This window comes from Mustela nivalis (assembly GCF_964662115.1).
Source record: "Mustela nivalis genome assembly, chromosome: X".
In the NCBI taxonomy this organism is placed as follows: Eukaryota; Metazoa; Chordata; class Mammalia; order Carnivora; family Mustelidae; genus Mustela; species Mustela nivalis.
Window position 1 is genome coordinate 99,700,725 of NC_139040.1, and position 20,075 is coordinate 99,720,799.

The window sequence follows — 20,075 nt, forward strand, 5'->3', positions numbered from 1 at the left end:
TGAGCCAGCCAGGAGACAAGAGACCGGAGTAACAAAAGCCCTTCAGGAATGTCCCATGGATCTCTGGCTTGCAGGATCGGGGGCTGGGGACGGTTGAGGGGGGTCCCTCCAGCCAGACCAGTTCTACCTCTCCAGCTACCTGGAGCCCGAGGGGTGGGGGAGTCAGTGGGGCAAAGGTGACACAGGCAGGAGGAGGGTAACCATATTTATCTTTTTATTTTTAAAGATTTTTATTTATTTATTTGACAGAAGTAGGCAGAGAGGCAGGCAGAGAGGGAGAGAGGAGGAAGCAGGCTCCACACTGAGCAGAGAGCCTGATGTGGGGCTCGATCCCAGAACCCTGGGATCATGACCTGAACTGAAGGCAGAGGCTTTAACCCACTGAGCCACCCAGGTGCCCCTCATCTTTTTAATTTGAGAAAGGCTTTATGGCTGCAGAAGGAAAAGAACCTTGCAGTTGCAATAATAGAAATAGCAAAAGTTAACATTTATCAAGCATTTACTCTGTGCCGGGTGCAGTGCTAACTTGCTTGGCAAGGATTTTCTCATTTGATTCTTCCAAGAACCATATAAAAATCGCTAATATCTCTTAACTGAAATAAGGAAATAAAGTGAGAAAGAGGCAAAATGCCTTCTCAAAAGATCATGCTGTTAATAAAAACAAGAGCAAGAACCCAAGCCTTCTGGCTTCAGAGTTTCATCTCATGACTTCGATTCTGTGCTCCTTAACTCTAAGGAGTTAAATGTTATATGTTCAGGATCCAGAAGGTCTTCAGCCAGGGCCAATGAGATGCCCAAGCAGCAGAGCTGGGGGAGGAGAGTGAGCTATGAAGAAAATGGGATTGGCCAGGGTGGGCTAGAATATATGACAGCAACAACCCCCACCCCCCAACATCTCAGTGCCTTAAAACAACCAATGTTTGCTTTCTGCCCCCCAGGAAGTCCATCACAGATGTTCCTAGGTGGGCTGCTTTCCTGGGAGTACTCCTCCCACCTAGGTCAGACCCAGGAACCTTCCACTGTTGGCTCCATCTTCCCCTGGAGCCCCAGGGACCATCTGTCCCCACCAGCTGACCGGAAAAGACTGGGAGCAAGGGAAGGACCTCACCAGTTACTCGAGGGGCCCTACCTGGGAGCCAAGTGGGCCACCTCCCCCACATTGTACTGACCAGAACTAGTTCCACGACCCTTCATCAGTGCAAAGGAGCAAGCACAAAGCTCTTTTTGGGACTTCGGAAGACAATAAAAGGCTGGTCAGCCCTGGAATTATCACTGCCACAGAGTGGTTTTTTATTTTCACCCATGAAGGGGCAAATTCATCTCTAGACACAATCTCTGAACTACTTGGATGGTAAAACACTTTAGGTCCTTACACTTCTAGGTGTAGACTTATACAGAAATTATGTATATGCCCTTAAGCCAACATATGTATGAGATATTTGATTTGCTTGATTTCTTTGTGTGTGTGTGTGTTTTAAGTAAAGAAATATATACTAAGATATGTTTCATTATTTTCTGCTTCCACCCCATTGAACTGGCTTGACACCCTCTAGCATGATTATGCCCCGCTCTGGAGACCCCTGCCTGGGAGCTCTTAGAGCTGCCCAGAGGGGAGGCAGTTTGCTGGGCTGGAAGCAAGGGCTCCTGGGGCACAGTGATTTCCCAGGGATGTCCCAGCATGGTGGGCAGAAGTGGGCAGAGAGCAGGGAGGGGAGTGCTCTGACCATCCTGTATCTCTCTCCGTGGAGGACTCCATCCTCTTCCTCCCTCCCTCTGCCCAGATCTCTGACTTAGGTGCCAGTGTGATATGAGAACCCTCCTATTAGGTGGAAGTAACTGACCCCCTAAGCCCACTCTGACTCTAAGTTTCGCCAGTTCCGTGAACACCTGGGGAGGAGCAGCAGCAAGGTGAGAGGTCGGAGGGCTGCCTTGATTCACTGCTTCACTGATGTGCCAATATCAGAGGGGAAGAGGCAGGATAATACTGTTTGAAATCTGAGTTAGCTGTTAATATATGGCCTGTGGGGATAAGCTGGTATGAAATTCAGAAAGACAAATGGGAGAGTGTAAAGGAATAATGATAGTGATAACTAGCTCTTATGGAGTGCTTACCGTACGCCAAGCCTGTTTCAAATACTTCATCTCCATTAATACACTACAGTCCTTTGAAACAGATATTATTATTAACTCTGCTCATTTGATTGAATTCAATCAACCAAATTGAATTTGGAGGAGGAAACTGAGGCACAGATAGATTTAACTGAAGGATGTAGGGGTTTACTAAAGCCCAGCGTGGCCCACTGACCAACAGCATTGGCCTCCCCTAGGAGCTTACTAGAAATGCAGAACCTGGGCCCCACCCAGGACCATTGAATCAGAGCTCCCCGGTTTAGTAAGACCCAGCCCCTAGGGGATAGAGACCATTAGAGCCTGAGAAAGACTGAATTAGTGAGGCAACAAGGTCTTATTCAGCCCACACCATCAGTGGCCTTTTGTTTCAAGAAATTGTTGCTTCTCCAGTGCTGAAGTTAGGCAGGAACCTGCCAAGCTAAATTCTTCCTCTCTGTGATCTAGAAGTGATATCTGCCATTCCCAAATGCCAAGTGTTAGGTTAGGATGGCCAACATTTGGAATGAAAAAAAATATATCATTATTTCCCAAAAGAAAGAGCTCAGGAAATTGGTATATACAAAGATATGATTGGTTCCTACTTCTCTTTCCCATGGCTCTAAAACAACAGTGGTGAAGAATGAGACTCCGAAATGAGTTGACCTCATTCAACTTCATAGCCCGCATTGCTGTGTAGTCAGACAAGTCATTAGTCTGCCTTAGCCTCATTGTCTTTCTCGGCAAGATGCAGATGCATGTAACATAGGAACAGGCTGTACAGCTGTCAAGAGGATTAAATAAAATAATCCATGTGAAACAGTACTGTGAACACATAGTTGATACTCAGTACAGTTGAACTTGACCGTTACGAAGGGTAGTCATAGATGATTCTAGCTTAGGTTTATAATCTCGACTAAGATTGTTCTGGGTGCCCTGGAATGGGCTGTGTGTGTCTAAATCTCAAGACAGAATGAACAATTCGTTTAGAAGTTGTTATAAAAGCAATGGATGTTAGAGACCCCAGCTCTGCGCAGGTCAAAAAACCCATTGCGTAAATGAATCATCAAATACTGAAGCACAAATACCTTCACTTTGAAAGGAGACCTTAGGAGCAGTTCTATCTTCCAGATGATTCAGAGTTGATTTGACTGTTTTCCTCTGTATTGTTTCAAGCTGTTCTTTCTAGAGGGCAACTCAGAAGGTTGGCACCTTCAGTTATTTTGCGCAGTATTGAGGAAAATTCTGTAAAATACCAGGATTTTTCTCAAAAATATGTGTCAATGATAAATTTAAATAAGAAGGACAGATCCAGGGTGTGTAGCTGATAAAAACAAAAAGGGAGTTTTCTGTGACCCTAAATACTTTTGTTTTTTCTGTTTGTAATTACATATACCATTTGTTTCTAGAGTCATTTACATTTATCTGGGCAGGTTTCAACAGCAGCTCAGGCATACCCATTCCAGAATTATTTCACCTACTTGGTACAATTCTTTTTTTTTTTCTTTTTTAATAATTAATTTTTTTTAAAGATTTTATCTATGTATTTGACAGAGAGAGAGATCACAAGTAGGCAGCCAGAGAGAGAGGGGGAAGCAGGCTCCCTGACGATCAGGGAGCCCGATGTAGGGCTCGATCCCAGGACCCTGAGATCATGACCTGAGCTGAAAGCAGACGCTTAACCCACTGAGCCACCCAGATGCTCCTCAGTATAATTCTTGAGCAAATTTTTGTTCATTTTGGCCACCAGAAACTTCCCTCATAATATATAGAAGGAACCGCTGTGTAGCGAGTGGCCAGCTATCCTCAGCTGGACCATTGTGTGGAGAAAACACAGTCCCAGACCCACTCTGGACCACCAGGCCCATCCTGTGACCTCACACAACTCATTCAACCTCTCTGGACCTTCCTTGGTTGCCACAGCTTTCACATCAACATTCAGATAGCTGGCCAAACTCCCCCACCATCCTCCTCTTATAGTGAAGAGTAGATGAAAGAAATTCACAAGTGCTAAGCCAAAGGCATATATAAATTTTGGTCCACTAATATTTGTTTTACTTCTTTTATGTTGTTTAGATGTGGAGAGCTAAATGAAAAATATTTTTCCTATTCCCATGGAAGATAAAGAGGAGAAGATTCCATTCATTATCTCTTTCTATTAAAAGCCTATATGGGGGTGCCTGGCTGGCACAGTTGGTTGAGCGTCCGAGTCTTGGTTTCTGCTGATGTCGTGATCTCAGCGTTGTGGGATTGAGCGCCATGTCAGGCTTCCTGCTGAGCGGGAATCTGCTTGTCTCCCTCTCCCCTTTCCCCTGCTCGCCCTCATGCTCTCACTCTCAAATAAATTCAAATAAAATAGTTTTTTTAAAAAGCCTCCCGTGTGTGTGTGTGTGTGTGTGTGTGTGTGTGTGTGTGTAGTGGTGATTTGAAAAAGAAAAGTAGCCAGAAAATAAAAGGGAGACACACACAAACAGAAAGCCATGGGGATCGATGTCATTAGGAGTCCTGGTATGAGCACTGACTAGCTGTGTGACCTTGTGTAAGCCCTGTCACCTCTTGAGGCCTCAGTTTGCTCACCGATAAGATGAACAAACCAGACTACATCATCTCTCGTGTCTTCTCAGCTTTCAGTGATCTATGGTGCTCTCCCCAGTCAGGCTCAACAAACCAGTCACCTCCCCTACATGACAATGATGGATAAGTCAACTCCCAGAAGCAGGGTGGAGCCAGTCCAGACCCTGTCCACAACCTTGTAACATAGGGCTCTGGCCTTCCCAGGGAAGGTTGGCCTTTCTGTTTCCATAGCGGACCAGGAGTGGTAGCAGAGGAAATGCCATGAAGGAAGAAAGAGGGGGAAAGGAAGACGAGTTGCCAGGATGTAACACTCTGTACTGACAATGTACACCATGACTTGTAGTTTTCAAGATATTTTTATGAATAATATCCATTTTATTGACATTGTGATGAGGGTGAGACCATGACATTTACTATATATCCCATGCCTGCCATGGCCTGGGCCTAGCACATAGGATCAGTACATGTTTATTATAAAAAAAGAATCGGTGAAAGATCTCATCTCATCTGGTGAGGTAGGTGTGGTTATTTTCCCCATATTTAGCTGAGGAAACAGATTCAGGAGAGGTAGCTGATTGCCGAAGTTTGCCTGGCAGTGAAGATGAGCTGTGATTTGGCTGTGTCTTCCATTTCTTAAACCTCTGCTTGTTCCCTATGTCATCATTCCAGTGCTAAAGGTTATTGATAAATGGCCACACATTCTTTGCAGCTTCTCCCATCAAGAAATTGAGTCCTTTTATCCACCCACTGAATTCTAAGCATGGTCACTTGACTGCTTTGGCCAACGGGATATTGGCAAATATGCTGCAAGCAAAGCCATGAGGAATACTTGCATATGGAGGCTTGCCCTTTCTCACCACTGGGAACACTGCCATTGCCAGGTGAAGAAGCCCAGGGCAGCCCACCGGAAAGTGAGGAACCATGTGGACCAAGAGGCTTGAGCAACCCCGGCTATCTCAGCCATCCCCACTGAGGCTCCTAACATTTGAATGGGACCATCTCAGATCATCAAACTCAAAGAAGAAGCCACAAAATCATAAGCAGAAAAATGATTGTTGCTTTAAGCCACTCAGGTTGGGTTGATTTGTTACACACCAGAAGCCGGCTGATACAAATAGCATCCTTCCACTCCCAGGGCTTCTGATGTTTCATGGTGACTATTATTTGACGCTGAATTGCTCTTCTTTCTCCCACAACCTTGAAGTCATTCCTCATGCAAACACATATGCACACACTAGCACATATGCAAATGCACACAGATGCCTAGGGAAAAGAAGGGGCACCAGCTTTTATAGAACTTTGTTTCGGCATGTGAAGGAGGAATTCTAAGCCCTTCTCTCCTTGTAATCAGCAGCCAGCTCATGATTGCCCTTTGTCTCACTGTCAATGGGCTTTTGTGGGGGAGTCTAGAGTAGAGAAGCAGGAAAAAGGAGATGGGAAAATAGGACGGAGGAGAAAAGGATTCTCACCTGGGGATTCTGGCCATAAGGAGACTTCAGGCTTAATCACAGGGCTGCAGGCTCCTAGCCTCTGCCCACAAACTGGGATCAATGAGTCAGCTGGAGGCCTTTGACCCAGGTGAGCCAACAGAATGGACACCACCCACCATCTCCGTTAGCCAGCGACTCCTGGGCCTGATGAGGGCAGCTGACTGGCCAACTGCGGGTGGTTATGCAAAAACCAAGGTTACAGCAAAGAAAGTTCATATCTTTCCAGAGCCTGGCATCTCTTGGATTGGCACCGTTGGGTCCTGCCTGGCTTTTCAAGTTAGCAGCTGCCAACTGGCAGGAGCCCGTGCCTGCAGCTGCTGCTCTCGCCACCTTTCATGGTCTGTCACTGGGACCATTTCTGTGCTCTGGTTGTGGTCACAGAAAATCTGCAATTAACCAACCGTGAGGGGCCTGCTAGCTCACCCAGGGAGACAACAGAGTGGGGGAAAAAACTGCTAGGAGGAAAGGAACAAAACACAGCCCATTGCGGGAAGCCCAGCAGAATTGCCAAACCGCCTGGTGAAAGCAGAGACCACAGCAGACAAGGCAAAAGCACCTGAGCCCAGGAAGACTGCCCAGCACATAGTAGGTGCTCAGTACAGCCTTGTGGGATGAAGGAATACAAATAGCCCAGCTGCAGAAGCAGGGCTTATGTCTGTTCTCAGATCTTACTGCAAACAGGTTTGGCCCTCCTTGCTAAAACCTGCCTCTGCTCCCCAGGTCACCTCTGACCCTCGAGATGAGAGGGACTCCAGGCCACATTTAACTGCCGGCACAAATGCCTCCTGATTACCTTGGAAACTGAGATGGGGGCCATCAGCTTCCTTTCCTAGCGAACTCGGTGCAGATTAGATCAAATAAATTAGCATCCTCCATCTCAATCACATCGCTCGATGGAAACAACTTTATGTGCTAAGGCAGGGGTTAACTTAAAGTTCCCTGCCTCCAAATAAAGATTTACTTATGTGTTTATTTATTTATGCCTCATCTCCCTGCACAAAAGGTTTAAGACAGCAATGGAAAAATATCAAATGCAGCATTCTGTTTTCAATCTGACAAGCCTGGAGAAGAAGGAAGATTTTTTGTTGTTTTTTGTTTTTGTTTTTGGTGTTTGTTTTTTTTTTTTTTCTATGTTTTCCTGGCAGCGTCTTTTGACCTACACTTGGCATTCTGTGTAATGTCCATGTGCAAGAGATTGCAATGGTGGGAAGGTCACGGGTCATGCCGTGTCAGCGCAGCCCACGCAGGGGGATGTGAACCTCCAGGCCTATCGGAGCTGAACCTCTGGCCAAATGAGGTCATGGGACAGGAATGTCAATTCTAGAGAATGTATGCTTTCTGGTTTTACAATACAATTTGGGGAGGTGAAAGATCGTGTCATTACAAAGTCAATAGAGTTCAGAGCAGAGGGCAAGAAAGGAGGGGAGTGGGAGTAATGTTTGCCAATTTGTCAGGCTCTAAGTCCCCATATCTCTCTTTACGCAATCAAGAGTGATCATCGGCAGCTTCTGGGGAAATATCGCAGTCCTAATATTTTCAGTGGAACAATTATGTGTTTGTAAGTTATATACAACACCACTGGAAGAAGGACAGGCAGGACAGATGACCCACAGGCAGGCTCAGTGATAAAAATTGGCTTAAGGAGGCAGCCTGGGGTGGTTGGAAAGAATCACCTAGGCTATAAGGATGATGGAGGGATAAAGGGGGCAGAAGATACAGCCTTGAGCCTAGCAATGATGGCAACTCAACCAGAGATGGGCTCAGAATTCCAGACACAAGCTGTTCCCCAGAGGAGGCTTGTTTTCAGTTGGTTGACTTGTTTCTCTTTAACATGAAATCGTTTTCAAAAACAGAAAGGCAGGAGGAATTTTACAGTGAACATCCATATACCCAACACCTAGGTTCGACAATTAACATTTTGCTACAGTTGCTTTATTACATATCTAGCCCTTCATCCATCTGTCTGGCCATCGTATTTTTACCTTAAGGAGGGCACATGATATAATGAGCACTGGGTACTATATAAGATTGATGAATCACTGAACTCTACCTCTGAAACTAGGAATACACTCAATGTTAATTAATTGAATTTAAATTTTTAAAAAGGGAGTTACAGATGTCAGTTCACTACCTCCCAAATACATCCATACTTGTGTCATTAATGGTTGGTTGTTCAATATTTGGTGTTTTTGCTTCTTGAGATTAAATTTATAGATAATGAAACACACATACATATCTTCAGTTAGTACTTGACAAATTCCAGCAAAGACATAAAACAGTGCAAGCCAAATCCAATCAAGATAAAGAGCGTGGCCATCAACCAGAAAGTTCCCTCATACCCCTTCCCAGTAAATCCCTGCCCCTAACAATCAGAGGCAACCATTGTGCTTTTTTTTTTTTAACCACCATAGATTAATTTTATATATTCTAAAGAGTCCTGTAAATGGAATCATACCATATTCACTCTTCTGCAAGTTTTCTGTCAGTCAACATAACATTTTTAGAATCCATCTATGCTGTTGTGCTTATCAGTGCTCATTCCTTTTTATTGTTCAGTAGAATTCCATTGTATGAATTATTACATTTTGTTTATCCGTTCACCTGTTGATAGCTACGTTGATTGTTTTCGGTCTTTCTGGCTATTAAAAATCATTTTGGATTGATGTAAATATACAAACTGAAAGGTCTCAGTGCAATTGCCCTGTCAACTCACATATTCAACTTTCAACTGTCCTGCAGTTAACCTTAAGTGTCAGAGTTGAGAGTTGAAAGCCAAAATAACTCACAACTTAATCTGACTTCCACTCAATGATGTAGATCGATTTTATTGCTTCGTAAGGTAAGAGACAAAAATTTTGAGAGCTAATTTATATAAAGAGAAATAATCGGTACTATTTCATATCAGCTGGGGTCTGAGGAGGTGGAGTAAACTTATGTTTGTGGTCTCTGAGTCCTGTCCTCACCAGAAGGAAGGGTTACCCACCCCCATATTTCTCACTTCTCCCACCTGGACAGGTTTTCAGGATGGAAATGGCCCCACCTAAAGACAAGCAAAACTCAAAACCTCAGGGTCCATGAGGTGTCAGTTCTCCAAATGCTGGTAGAAAAAAACCTTTTGTGCTCTTTCTGAAGAAAATACAGAGAACACCTTTATCTTCCCCACACCTTCACTTCCCATTCTCTCCTCAACCCACTTCAGTTCCACTGTCAATCTCAGCACAGTGTCAAAGAAGATGAGCACCGAGACATTTCCCCTGGGTTTGGCTTCCATCGGTAATGTTAGAAAAGACAGTTCCAGTGAGGTGGTGGGGATGGGGAGGAGTTTAACATAGCCAGAGAGAAATTGAGAGAACAGAGCTAAGGAGAGGCAGAGAGGACCCTGTGAGATGAAGTTGGTATAGTAAAGGAAGTTTCTAGAACCAATCTTCACCCATTTTCAAAGTTAAGCTAGATCCAACCCACCTGGATCACCACCTTACGTCTCAGGGCCACTGTCCCTTCACTTCTGTCTGGGTAGGAAGCTCGGCACTCTCCCCAGACACCTCTTAGTCTCAGAATAGCACCACCTGTGTCTTCTGCAGCAACCAGAGTGTCCTCCTCTGGTCCTTGCCCCAGCCAAGGAAGGCACTGTCCTGGATGGCTGCCAATGCCTTGGCAGGTATCATCTTTGCTACCCTGAGATCAGTGATTCTCTGGACCCTGGAATTCTTCCCTTCCCCACTGGCCCCTTCTGTCTCTCTCATTCCGGTTGCCTGAACAGAGTTCATGTGCAAATTGCCAAGGCTGCTTCTGGCCTCAGGTGAAGCTTGGCCTCTTGACTATTATTTTATGCTACCAGCCCAGGCTTTGCTGGCAGCCTGAGACTTTATTGACAGCTTTGCCATGTTCCTGGGAATCCCCAAGGTTGCCCTGGGCTCCCTCTCACATCACTGTCCTTATTCACTTCTAATTCCATCTCTTCTCATTTTAAAACCCTCGACATCCCTATTGAGTCTCCCATGCAATTCCAGTTTCCATGTAATGGGAAACATCTAGGTCTCAGTTCATCTGTAGAACAGATATGATTAAAACCAACCCACATCCACTGAATGGTTCTTGACAGGACCATTGCTATCTATGTTCTCCCCAGTGACCCAGTCAAGTTTCTCTACCACCGTTACACCCAATCCCCATTCCCACACTCCTAGTCATGCGATCTTTCACAATCCTTGTGTGGCTGGTACCCAATAACAAAATGCTTTAACACATGGTGGCAAGAGCAGATAGACTTTCTACAATGTGGAAATTCCTCGACGGGGCATCCTTGCACATGCCAGCTGTCATGTTGTGTTGTAAGAAAATGATGCTCTCGTGTGAAACAACTGTGTTACTTGGTTCGTTCACACTATTTTGTTCCAGGACATTATGCTTTCTGTTTCTGTTCTTGGCTTCCATAGCTTCCTTTCTCACTCCTTTGGTCCTGTCAGCTATCAGTTCTATCCTCCGGTGTCATTGCATCTGCCTCCAGCATCACTGACCACCCCATCTTCCAATCTGTCCTTTCTAATGAAACATGTTGGGAAAAGGACACAAGCTTCAAGAGATGACAATATACAAACAGGTACCATGCCTGGAATATTACAGCTACTCAAAATAGGTTTTAAAATATTATCAACTTAAAGAAAAACTTTTCTGATAAAACACATAGAAAGTCTAGATAAAAATATGACACTATTCCTCCCCAGGTTGAAAAAAAAAGTGCAAAGCTTTGTTGAAAAGAATGAGAAACCCCCAAATTCTCTATTAGCAAAGGGAAATGAAAGTCAGAGCAATAAATTCACACTGGCACCATGGAATCCCCCAGAAGCTTCAGCCCAGATATAGGCCACTGGGGACTGAGATGAGGACTCTGACACTCTCCCACACACAGAAGCTAGAAGCCTCAGAAATCATTCCCATCCACTAAGACTAATACAATCACACTGTCCACTGTCTTGTTAAAGCGATAAGGAAACTTGCTGTCTGTTTGGTCTTTATGCAGGTAAACTAAAACAAAAAAAAAAAGACACCTATGAAAAAGTCAAGAACCCAAGCCTCCATTCCTTGTAGTGGTGAAGTTCGAGTTACAGAAAGCCCAAACTGAAGGGTCAACATAAGAATTGGTCCAGAGCCTGGGAGACCCTATGGCCTTGGCAAAAGTCAGTGTGAAATCACTCTGAATACTACAAGGACCTCGGCAAAAGGAAACAAAAGTTAAAGACAGTCTCACAACTAAAACAAACAAACAAAAAACAAAGACCAGCTACACAAGGAAATGAATTACCATAAGGGATAGTTGGCAGCTGCAATAAAGAGGGAGAATATTGCCTGCTCCCAGGAAATAATAGAAACATCTGGAGAAGAATATAAAATAAAGATCCTGAAAGTGATTAAAAAGATACCAAGAATAAATAGACATGGTAATGAAAGTGAAGGATAATATGAATAAGGAGCAGCTAGAGTTGAAATACTAATAAAAACTTTTAAGAAGAGGAATGGAAATTTAGAATGAATTTCATCATATAATGGCAGATTCAGAGTCAGGTGACTTCTGTAAAAACAGGCAGCAAGAAGAGACAAGGAGAGCAAAAGAGCAAATTTCCTATTTGAACTTGCATGTCTGATATCTATTCAGCTAGTCTCTGGCATAGAAGAGGATCTCACCAAAGATTTGCTGAATGAATGCAGCAACAAATGAAGAACCTATAGGTAAAAGGACTGAGGAATAATGAAGGAAAATCTTCTGGGCAGTATTCTGGACTACAGTTTTTCTTTTCTCTCTTAAAACCCAATGTAGCTCCCCAAACTTATTCCATCTTAGCAATGGCAGACAGTCATTGGCCAAGGCTGTGTATAGCCATCCAGAAGCAGCAGACATTTTTGTGGAAAGCATTTCACAGCAGGGCTTAGCTGCGCTCATGACTTTCTAGACTGTGGCTATGCTGAGAGCTTTATTCCAGCCCTGCATGGATTGAAGCAAAAGTGCAGAGGGACAGAAAGAGCGAGGGCCATGGAAACACAGCTGGGAAAGTCCACACAGAACAAAGCAGATCTCTAAGACGCTCCCTGATCTTGATGATTTGACCTGTCAGTAGAGAGATGATCAGTCCAGCTTTTATCTCAGTGGAACTGATAGCACGTGAATATAGAAATCAAGTCAAAGCACAACAAAGAAATGGGTAACAAAAGATAAAGGGGGACCTGTTCTAAAATCAGCCCAATGCTGCATCCATAGCTGTCTCATAGCCGTAAGGGAAGCAATGGAACAGGTAGTACCCTCCAAACCCGAAACTAACAAAAGGAAACCACCGCCCTGGCATGATGGTTTGAAATCATGCTGCTGTTTATGCTGAATTAAACTATTTCCTAAACTATATATGTTCCACTCCAAATTTAGGATCCGGTGGTCCTTAGTTCCTCTTTTAGTTCTCCAGAGAATCCACTGGATTTTTTTCAGCCCTCTCTCCACTCAGTCATGTTCCCATCTCACTTAGCTAACTCAAGACACTAAGCTTGCGGAAGTCGTTCCCACAAGCTGAAGCTGCAATGGACTGTCGTTACAGGCAATGCAAAACACAGTTGATGAAAGGATAACGTGCTAGAATACCTGGATCAGATGGGCAAACTTACATGCCTGTTGCACCCACTCTGGGAAATGAATCATGCAAGATAGCTTTCTGACCTTTAGGGTTTCCTTTTATACAATGAGGATTCATGGAAGAGGTTTGGTGCATGGGTTTGGGTGTCAGGCTGACTAGAGTCTGAAGCTGGGTTTGCCAGGTGCTAGTTAAGAGACCTCAGTGAGTTACTTAACATCTCTAAACTCATCTGAAAAGTGGTGCTAGAAGTATTATCAGTTGATAATATTAGTTACAGTGCACACCCATTGTACTGACCTCACAAGGCAGCTGGGAGGACAAAGCACGATATGCCGTGTGACTGTAACTCTCTGAGATACTCAATATCTCATGAAGAGCACTGAGAATACTCATCATGGTTTTTTTTTGGGGGGGGGGAGGTGGTGCCCAGCCATAGATAAAACTCCAGAGAGAACCATACTGTCGAAGCTGGGCTTTAGGGTTGAGAGAAGCAAGAGCCCACGGCAGGATTACAGAAGGCCCCCACCACTTACCATATCCCAACAAAAGAAAAACAAAATCTAACCCACATCCCCCAGCCTCGATTCCCACACATTGGCATAGTCGTCTCCATACTTTCAGAGAATATATATGCTCAAATGCATGCCTAAGTGTTAGTGGAAGTTACTTGTGGGGCATGTGATTAAGCCTTCATAAGGGTGATCATCTGGTAGATTGAAGATGGTCCAATCATTCTTTGGACTCCTCCCATGGAGCGGTAGCATCCATGTCCTGCCTGTTGTATCTAGGCTCAGCTTTGTGACTTACATGACAGATAGCATGTAGGGGAGGTGATGTTCTGGGACTTCCAAGGCTGTCATGAGCAACCTTGCAGCCTATGTCAGATCTCTGTGGTTGCTTGCTGCACAGAAGCTGGTGGCCATGTAAGGAATCTGCCCGTCTTGAGGCTACCATGCTGGAAAGCACACAGGAAACAACCACATGGAGAGCCTTGAGACCATAGGAAGAAAGAGAGAGAAATGCTCAGCCAACCCCTAGGCCTTCCAGCCATTCCCTGCTGAGGACCCAGGCATCTGGAGGTGAAGAGGCAGGCTGTGCCTGTCTAAATTGCAAATTTGAAAGAAAATACATGCTGTTTCTCTAAGCCACTAAGGTTTTGGGTGGTTTGTTACATAGCAATATATAACTGGTAGAGAACGCATTCTTTTATTGTCTGAATTTTCACAACTAACACATGCTTCTCTTTCCAGTTTGAAAATAAAAGGGAAAAATATGAAAGAGAAAGTTAAAGGAGAAGAAAGACTTTTTTTTTTTTTTTAAAGAGAAAGGCAATCTCCTGTACTCTTCCTTTCACTAGCCTCTCCAACAACCTTCTCTTAATGCTGGATTCAACTTGGATTGTCATAGGCTAGTCAGTTCCCTCTTCTGAAGGAAACTATCATTTGATGCCTCCTGTCATCTCAGAGAAAATAGATCCTGTTCTAAAGAGCTGTAAGCACAGGGCAAAGCCCTTCCGAGATTCAGAGACAAGAGCTCGATGTCCTTTGGGATGAATACATCATTTTGCACGTGTCCTTACGCTCTTCAGTTGGCTGAACTGTCCCCATAAAATGACTCAGCTCAAACCTTGCTAAGAACAAAGGAGCAACTGATCTGCTTTAGAGTCTAACCTGGCATCATCGCGGTGTGACTTCAGAGAGAGTCAACCTTCCATATTAAGAATGTGGTCTTTAGGATCTTGGATCAGAAGGGACCTCAGAGGGTCTTTGGTTTTGCAACTAGGGTGAGGGAAAGGGCGTTCATGTCACCTCTTGGCTTTTGCCTTCATCAAACAAAGGGGTTTGACTGGATGGTCTTTTTTAAAATTCTTATTTATTTATTATTTCTTTTAAGTAAGCTCTACACTCAACGTGGGGTTTGAACTCACAACCCCGAGATCAAGACTCATGTGCCCTGCTGACTGAGCCAGCCAGGCGTCCCTGACTGGATGGTCTGGAAGACCTCTTGTAGTTATGAAGCCTATAATGCTTGAAGCTAAAACAGAAGCCCGGGTCTTGCTCTGTGCAACATGTCAGACAAATCAATGATGGAAAGAAGCCTTCCATGGTGCCATCACAGGCAGAGTGCTAAAGCCTCAGTGTGACCTAATGGGACATTCATTCCCTCCTTTCACCATCCCTTTTAGTGAAGGACCCAAATTCCTGTGCATAGCAAACTGTTAGGAGTAAAGGGGTGTCTACTTGGCAGAGACTTTCTATTCTCCGAGGGGAATAAAGGGTAGTTCCCCTTCTTCAAAGGGAAGACCTGGTGTGTGTGACATGTTGAAATGAGCAGATCTTTGGAAATCATTTTTGCTGTTCCTTGGTGGAAGAGTGGTTTGGTGTTTCCTAGTATCTCCTATACAGGCCATTTTAGATCGTCTACCAGCCACTCCCTCCCCTGGCAGAAAAGCCAGAAGAAAGGAACTGACAGAATGAACCTCTCCCCCACCCCCTTGGTGCTAGAATTCCCTCATCAGTTAAATATGGAGAATCAGCTTACTCAGTAAATTCTAATGAGGCAGCCTCCTCAGCTGTCAGTAGCCCTCCCTGCTGAAGAAGACAGCAAGCAAAGAAAAAGATGACCCACAATGCTTGGAGCAGTTTACCTTCCCACACCAAGGCACAAGAACCTCAGAATGGCCTCCATTACAGCGGCACTCACAGACAAGCCCACCACAAGGAACACTGGAGTAAGTTACCCTGGGTCCTAGGACTCCCGCCAAACACAGCAGGTAGGGGATGGCAATTGTAAGAAATTAATTAAGATGAATTATTAGTCTAATGAAAAATCTGGGCTTAAACATATGCACATATGCAAGCCCCCTTTGCATGCCAGCTCTCAGTTGAAGTGGTGGACATATCAACCTTAGACCCAAAGGCAGCCAGTTGAAGGACTGAGTTGGTATTAGTCGGGAAAACACAGGAACCATTTCCAAGGGTGGTGCTAAGAAATCCAGGAACTGGGCAGGAGGCAAAATTGCAGGGGTTCTAGACCAATCTCGGCCACTGGTTTTATCACTTGAGAAAAGACAGGTAAGCACCAGGTCTGTGCTTCTGAAACAAGGGAAGGCAGGGGAATGCCAGTAGCGCATGGACCACAGGGGTAAGTGTAGCGTATCTTTCAAAGGCATCAGTCTTGATGGCAAGTATTTTAAATATGTTTATTTTTTAATTTGGAAACTGTTTTCCAGAGATAGAAGCAACATAAAACAAAATTTTAAGCACACGGTTCATGGGTTTTAGCAAATGAACACACCTGTATAAACACCACCACAATCAAGAAATGGAATATTTTCATCATCTTCCAAATTTTCCTTATGCTCTTTCACAGTTAATACTTCTTCTAGCCCCAGGAAACCACTAATCTTCTTCCTGTCACTACAAGTTAGATTTGTTTTTTTTTCAGAGGTTCATGTAAATGGAATCATAGAGTATTTCCTTTTGTTGTCTGACTTTTGCTCAGCAAACTAGCTTGAGATTCATCTATGTTGTTTTATGCACCAGTTCATTCCTTCTTATTGTTAGATAGGATTCCATTGTACAAACACAGCAGAATTTATTTTTTGAGAGAGGGGCCGAAGGGCAGAGGGAGAGAGAGAATCTTACGCAGACTCCATGCCCAGCGTGGAGCCCAACATGGACTCGATCTCATAAGACTGAGATCATGACCTGAGCGGAAATCAAGAGTCAAACACTGAGCCACCCAGGTGCCCTACACATAGCAGAATTTTTAATAACATTCTCAAGCTAATGAACATTTAGGTTGTTTCAAGTTGGGACGGTTACGAATGAAACCATTATGAACATTTGTGTACGAGTCTTTGTGTGTTTCCAAGTCTTAAGTTAAGGCTATGTTTAATTTTATAGGAAATTGACAAGCTGGTCTAAAGTGGTTCTAGCAATTTACATTCCCACTAGAAAGCATTTATATTGAAACAAAGGCAAATGGACTTGAGCCACATGATGTATGGGGGATCTAAATCCAGAAGATAAGCCATAGTCAATTTCCCATGAAAAGTCTCTTATGGCATTCCCCCAAAGTACCATACACATATTTGGGGCTTTGGATTTCTGTACTGTGACACCTGAGGATGCACGTATATACAATATGTATATACAGTAATATGCATGTGTAGATCTATTACTTAGTAATAGATAACTATATTAAATACAATATAATTTTACATAATAGAAGATAAAGATGGCAGAGGTGGGGAAGGACATGTCTTCACTGTCATCGTTATTGGAGATGGTTAAGAGAAGACTCTGCAACTTAGTGTTTTTCAAGTTTGAGTAACATACAGACCTTTTCGAAGAAATAATTTTCTCTTGGGTGTACGCTCTTGGATAAAAATATTTAATTAAAAGAGTGCTCATTACATGCAAACGTAAGACCACAGATTCCTCATATTTTAGCTTGTCTGCATCTTGGAAGCCCTTAAACATTTACAAATTAGTGGAACTCGAACTATAACAGCAGAGCAATTCCAATTAACAACATTGATTTAAAATAATGGATAATATTGTTTTCCTGAAACTCAGCTGCAACCGGCACTAAGTATGAGAGAGGACATTATGTCCACACAACCACAGGTCAAACAATGGCTACATTTTCCCAGTGCTTTGCAAATTATTTTCCAATTACTAGGAAACCTTTGCTCAAGCGATGTGCATTCGGCACAAATGCTTCATTAACATATAAGGTCTGTCTTTGTGGTTTTCTTATTAGGCCAACACAAGTTAAGTGGAACTACTTAGCATCCATTCAACCATCCACACGTGCACGTTTGTGCATGTGCACCTGCTGTGAGACTATAAACCATAAGGGGCGGGGACTGTGTTGCTGGGTCTCACCATTATATCCCCAGGAATTGAGGGATGAAAGCCCCAAACAGAAACTAACTATTAGATTGAATAATTAGGTCAAAGAAATGTTTTTAAATGAGACTGTTATCTTTTCAAAATTATAAATACTGGGGGCCATTTAGATAAAATATCAACTTAAAAAAAAAAAACCTGAAACCCTCAAATTCCCATTTGGGTTTTGGCCAAGTGCAGACACAATCAGACACAATCTGCCGCTCTTCTAAGGGGACAGCCTGGGCAAACAGTAGAGCCATGAGGACAAGAGGGAAATTAATCAGGAAATATCAAGAAAGCCTGGGAATATGGCATAGCTAGTGATGTGTCATTTGTTCAACAAACAAATAGGAAGGCTCAAGGGAAATGAAATTTCTCAGGACCGAAGACCAAGTGTGTCTTGTCAGCAAACGTGGCGAGGAAACAAAGAAGCAAAATCACTTCTGATGAAAGGAGGCTCAGTACCGGAGTTTAAGGAACACTTGAAGAGAATACAATGAGGATCCCGTAGAATTTGAGCAGGATGCGACATCTCTGAATTATTTCTACATACAACTCCCTTGCATGGCAAGTGAGGGAACTGCGAGCTCCCACTTACAAAAGAAGAAACCGAGGCTCACAAGGGTCTGAAGCTTTTCCTATGGTTACAGAGGAAGTCAGAAAGAGAGGTCTTGTGCTGAAGTCTCTTGCCTGTGATCCACACTCTTGCCAATATTCTGGAGACCAAAGATCTAGCAGCAGTACAGGCTCATGGTTAAATGTGTGGGCTCGGAATCAGACTGCCTGGCTAGGGGAGGTCCCTGGTACACCCCATCCTCATTCTTGTTGTCACACAATGAAATCACACACGTGGATGTGATTTCCATCACACAGTCTGCTCTCATCAAATGTAGCCTTTACACTTGTAATGGTACATACATTATGCAAATAAAAGTTGACGGGAGTGGATGGATTATACGTAACCTTTGTACCAGGTACCAAAGCATTCTGGGATAGATAACGGCTGAGAAAAAAAATTGACATAATGAAACAATCTAACAACATCAAAAAGGATGAGCCTCAGAATTTTGACTAATAAGGAATGAGGAATGATTGTTCTCACCAAAGGGGAACAGACAGAGAATTGGGGGCCAAACCGAACAATGAGATTAAACTGGGAAAGTCAACATTCACAATTACTCTTTTACGTTGCCATTCAAATATCTCCTGTTTAAAAGAAAGATTAGTTGATAGATGATTTAAAATTGCCTCTTACTGTGAGTGTAAAGAAGATTCAAATGAAACTCGTAGGGATATTATATACACTGTATTAAGGGGACACTGTCTGATGGGTGGCTAAAAGGTACAGCCTGTAAGACTTTCCTCAAGGCATTCCAATTCAATTCTGTTCTTTTCCAAGAGCCCATTTACTAAGCAACTACATGCTCACATTAGGCTGCTTTGGTCCTGTGTGCTAAGCACTTTGTTAGGTCCTGGGGATCCAAAGGTTAAAAAAAAAAAAAAAAAAAAAAGCCTGGCCTTGGCCTCTCAGACTAAGTGGCCAAGTCAGAAATGTGAACACAGGGCACAGTAGTGGCATCATAGATGACCTGTCCATAGTGCTGGCGTGTCCAAATAAGGACATTCAATAGACCGAAGCATTGGCTTCATTTTCCACCCTATTCTGCTGTTATACACCTACATATATAACCTTGCTTTGGCCCCATCGTGGTTGGAGTCCTTCTTGGTCCCTTGACTTTAGGCTTCCCTGCGTGACTGACTTGCACCAATGAGATGAATGGATGTGACGTGAGAAGGGGCTTAACATGACTTTTCTATCCTGTATTCCTCCCAGGCATGAAGAGAACATGCCACACATATTCTGCGGAGCCAAGGAACACAAGAGACAAGAGGAGCAGAGCTGGATCCAGCCAGCAGCCTGGAGCCAAACCCAGCTGAACCCAATTTGGTTCAGCTAACCTCCAGCCAACACACAGACCCTTAACGTAAGAAGTCAATTCTCGTTTTAAGCCATTGAGTTTTAGGGTGATTCATTACATGACATGTGTTCAGAGCTGTCTGAGACGGGCCATGGGAGGTATGACAGGGATGGACAGGAATAGAGCTTTATTGGGGCTCTTCTCTGCCAACATACCACCTACTTCTCTCCCACACTCCCTCCATGAAACACATAAGCGCGTCTCCCAAAACAGAGCTATAAGAACTGTCGCCCGTTGCCAATCCTATAAAAAAGACTTTTATTTGGATTGTGTCGGGGCAGTGCAGGGCCCAGGTATTAACTGTTCCTGAATACCTCCACAGCTCCCTTTCTTGTCGTTCTTTCTTAAAATTGGTGGCTCCTTCAAAAACACACATATGATGCACGTCAAAGCAGCCCATGAGCCAGA

At 43.8% G+C, this 20,075-nt stretch overlaps 2 long non-coding RNA genes across 7 annotated transcripts in view; one reads left to right on the forward strand and one right to left on the reverse strand.

Annotated features, from left to right (window-relative positions):
• LOC309856561 overlaps window positions 1–4,477 on the forward strand; it is an 11,472-nt gene extending 6,995 nt beyond the window's left edge. For 2 of the 4 annotated variants that reach the window (XR_014307270.1, XR_014307271.1), the window contains exon 4: window positions 4,183–4,477. This is a non-coding gene — a long non-coding RNA (uncharacterized lncRNA). Of the gene's footprint in view, window positions 1–938; window positions 1,267–4,182 lie in introns of those variants that run through there. The other 2 variants (XR_014307272.1, XR_014307273.1) reach the window with 1 other exon arrangement.
• The window catches only part of LOC309856564, a 131,941-nt gene that overhangs the window by 64,431 nt on the left and 47,435 nt on the right, over window positions 1–20,075 (reverse strand). The window lies entirely within an intron of this gene.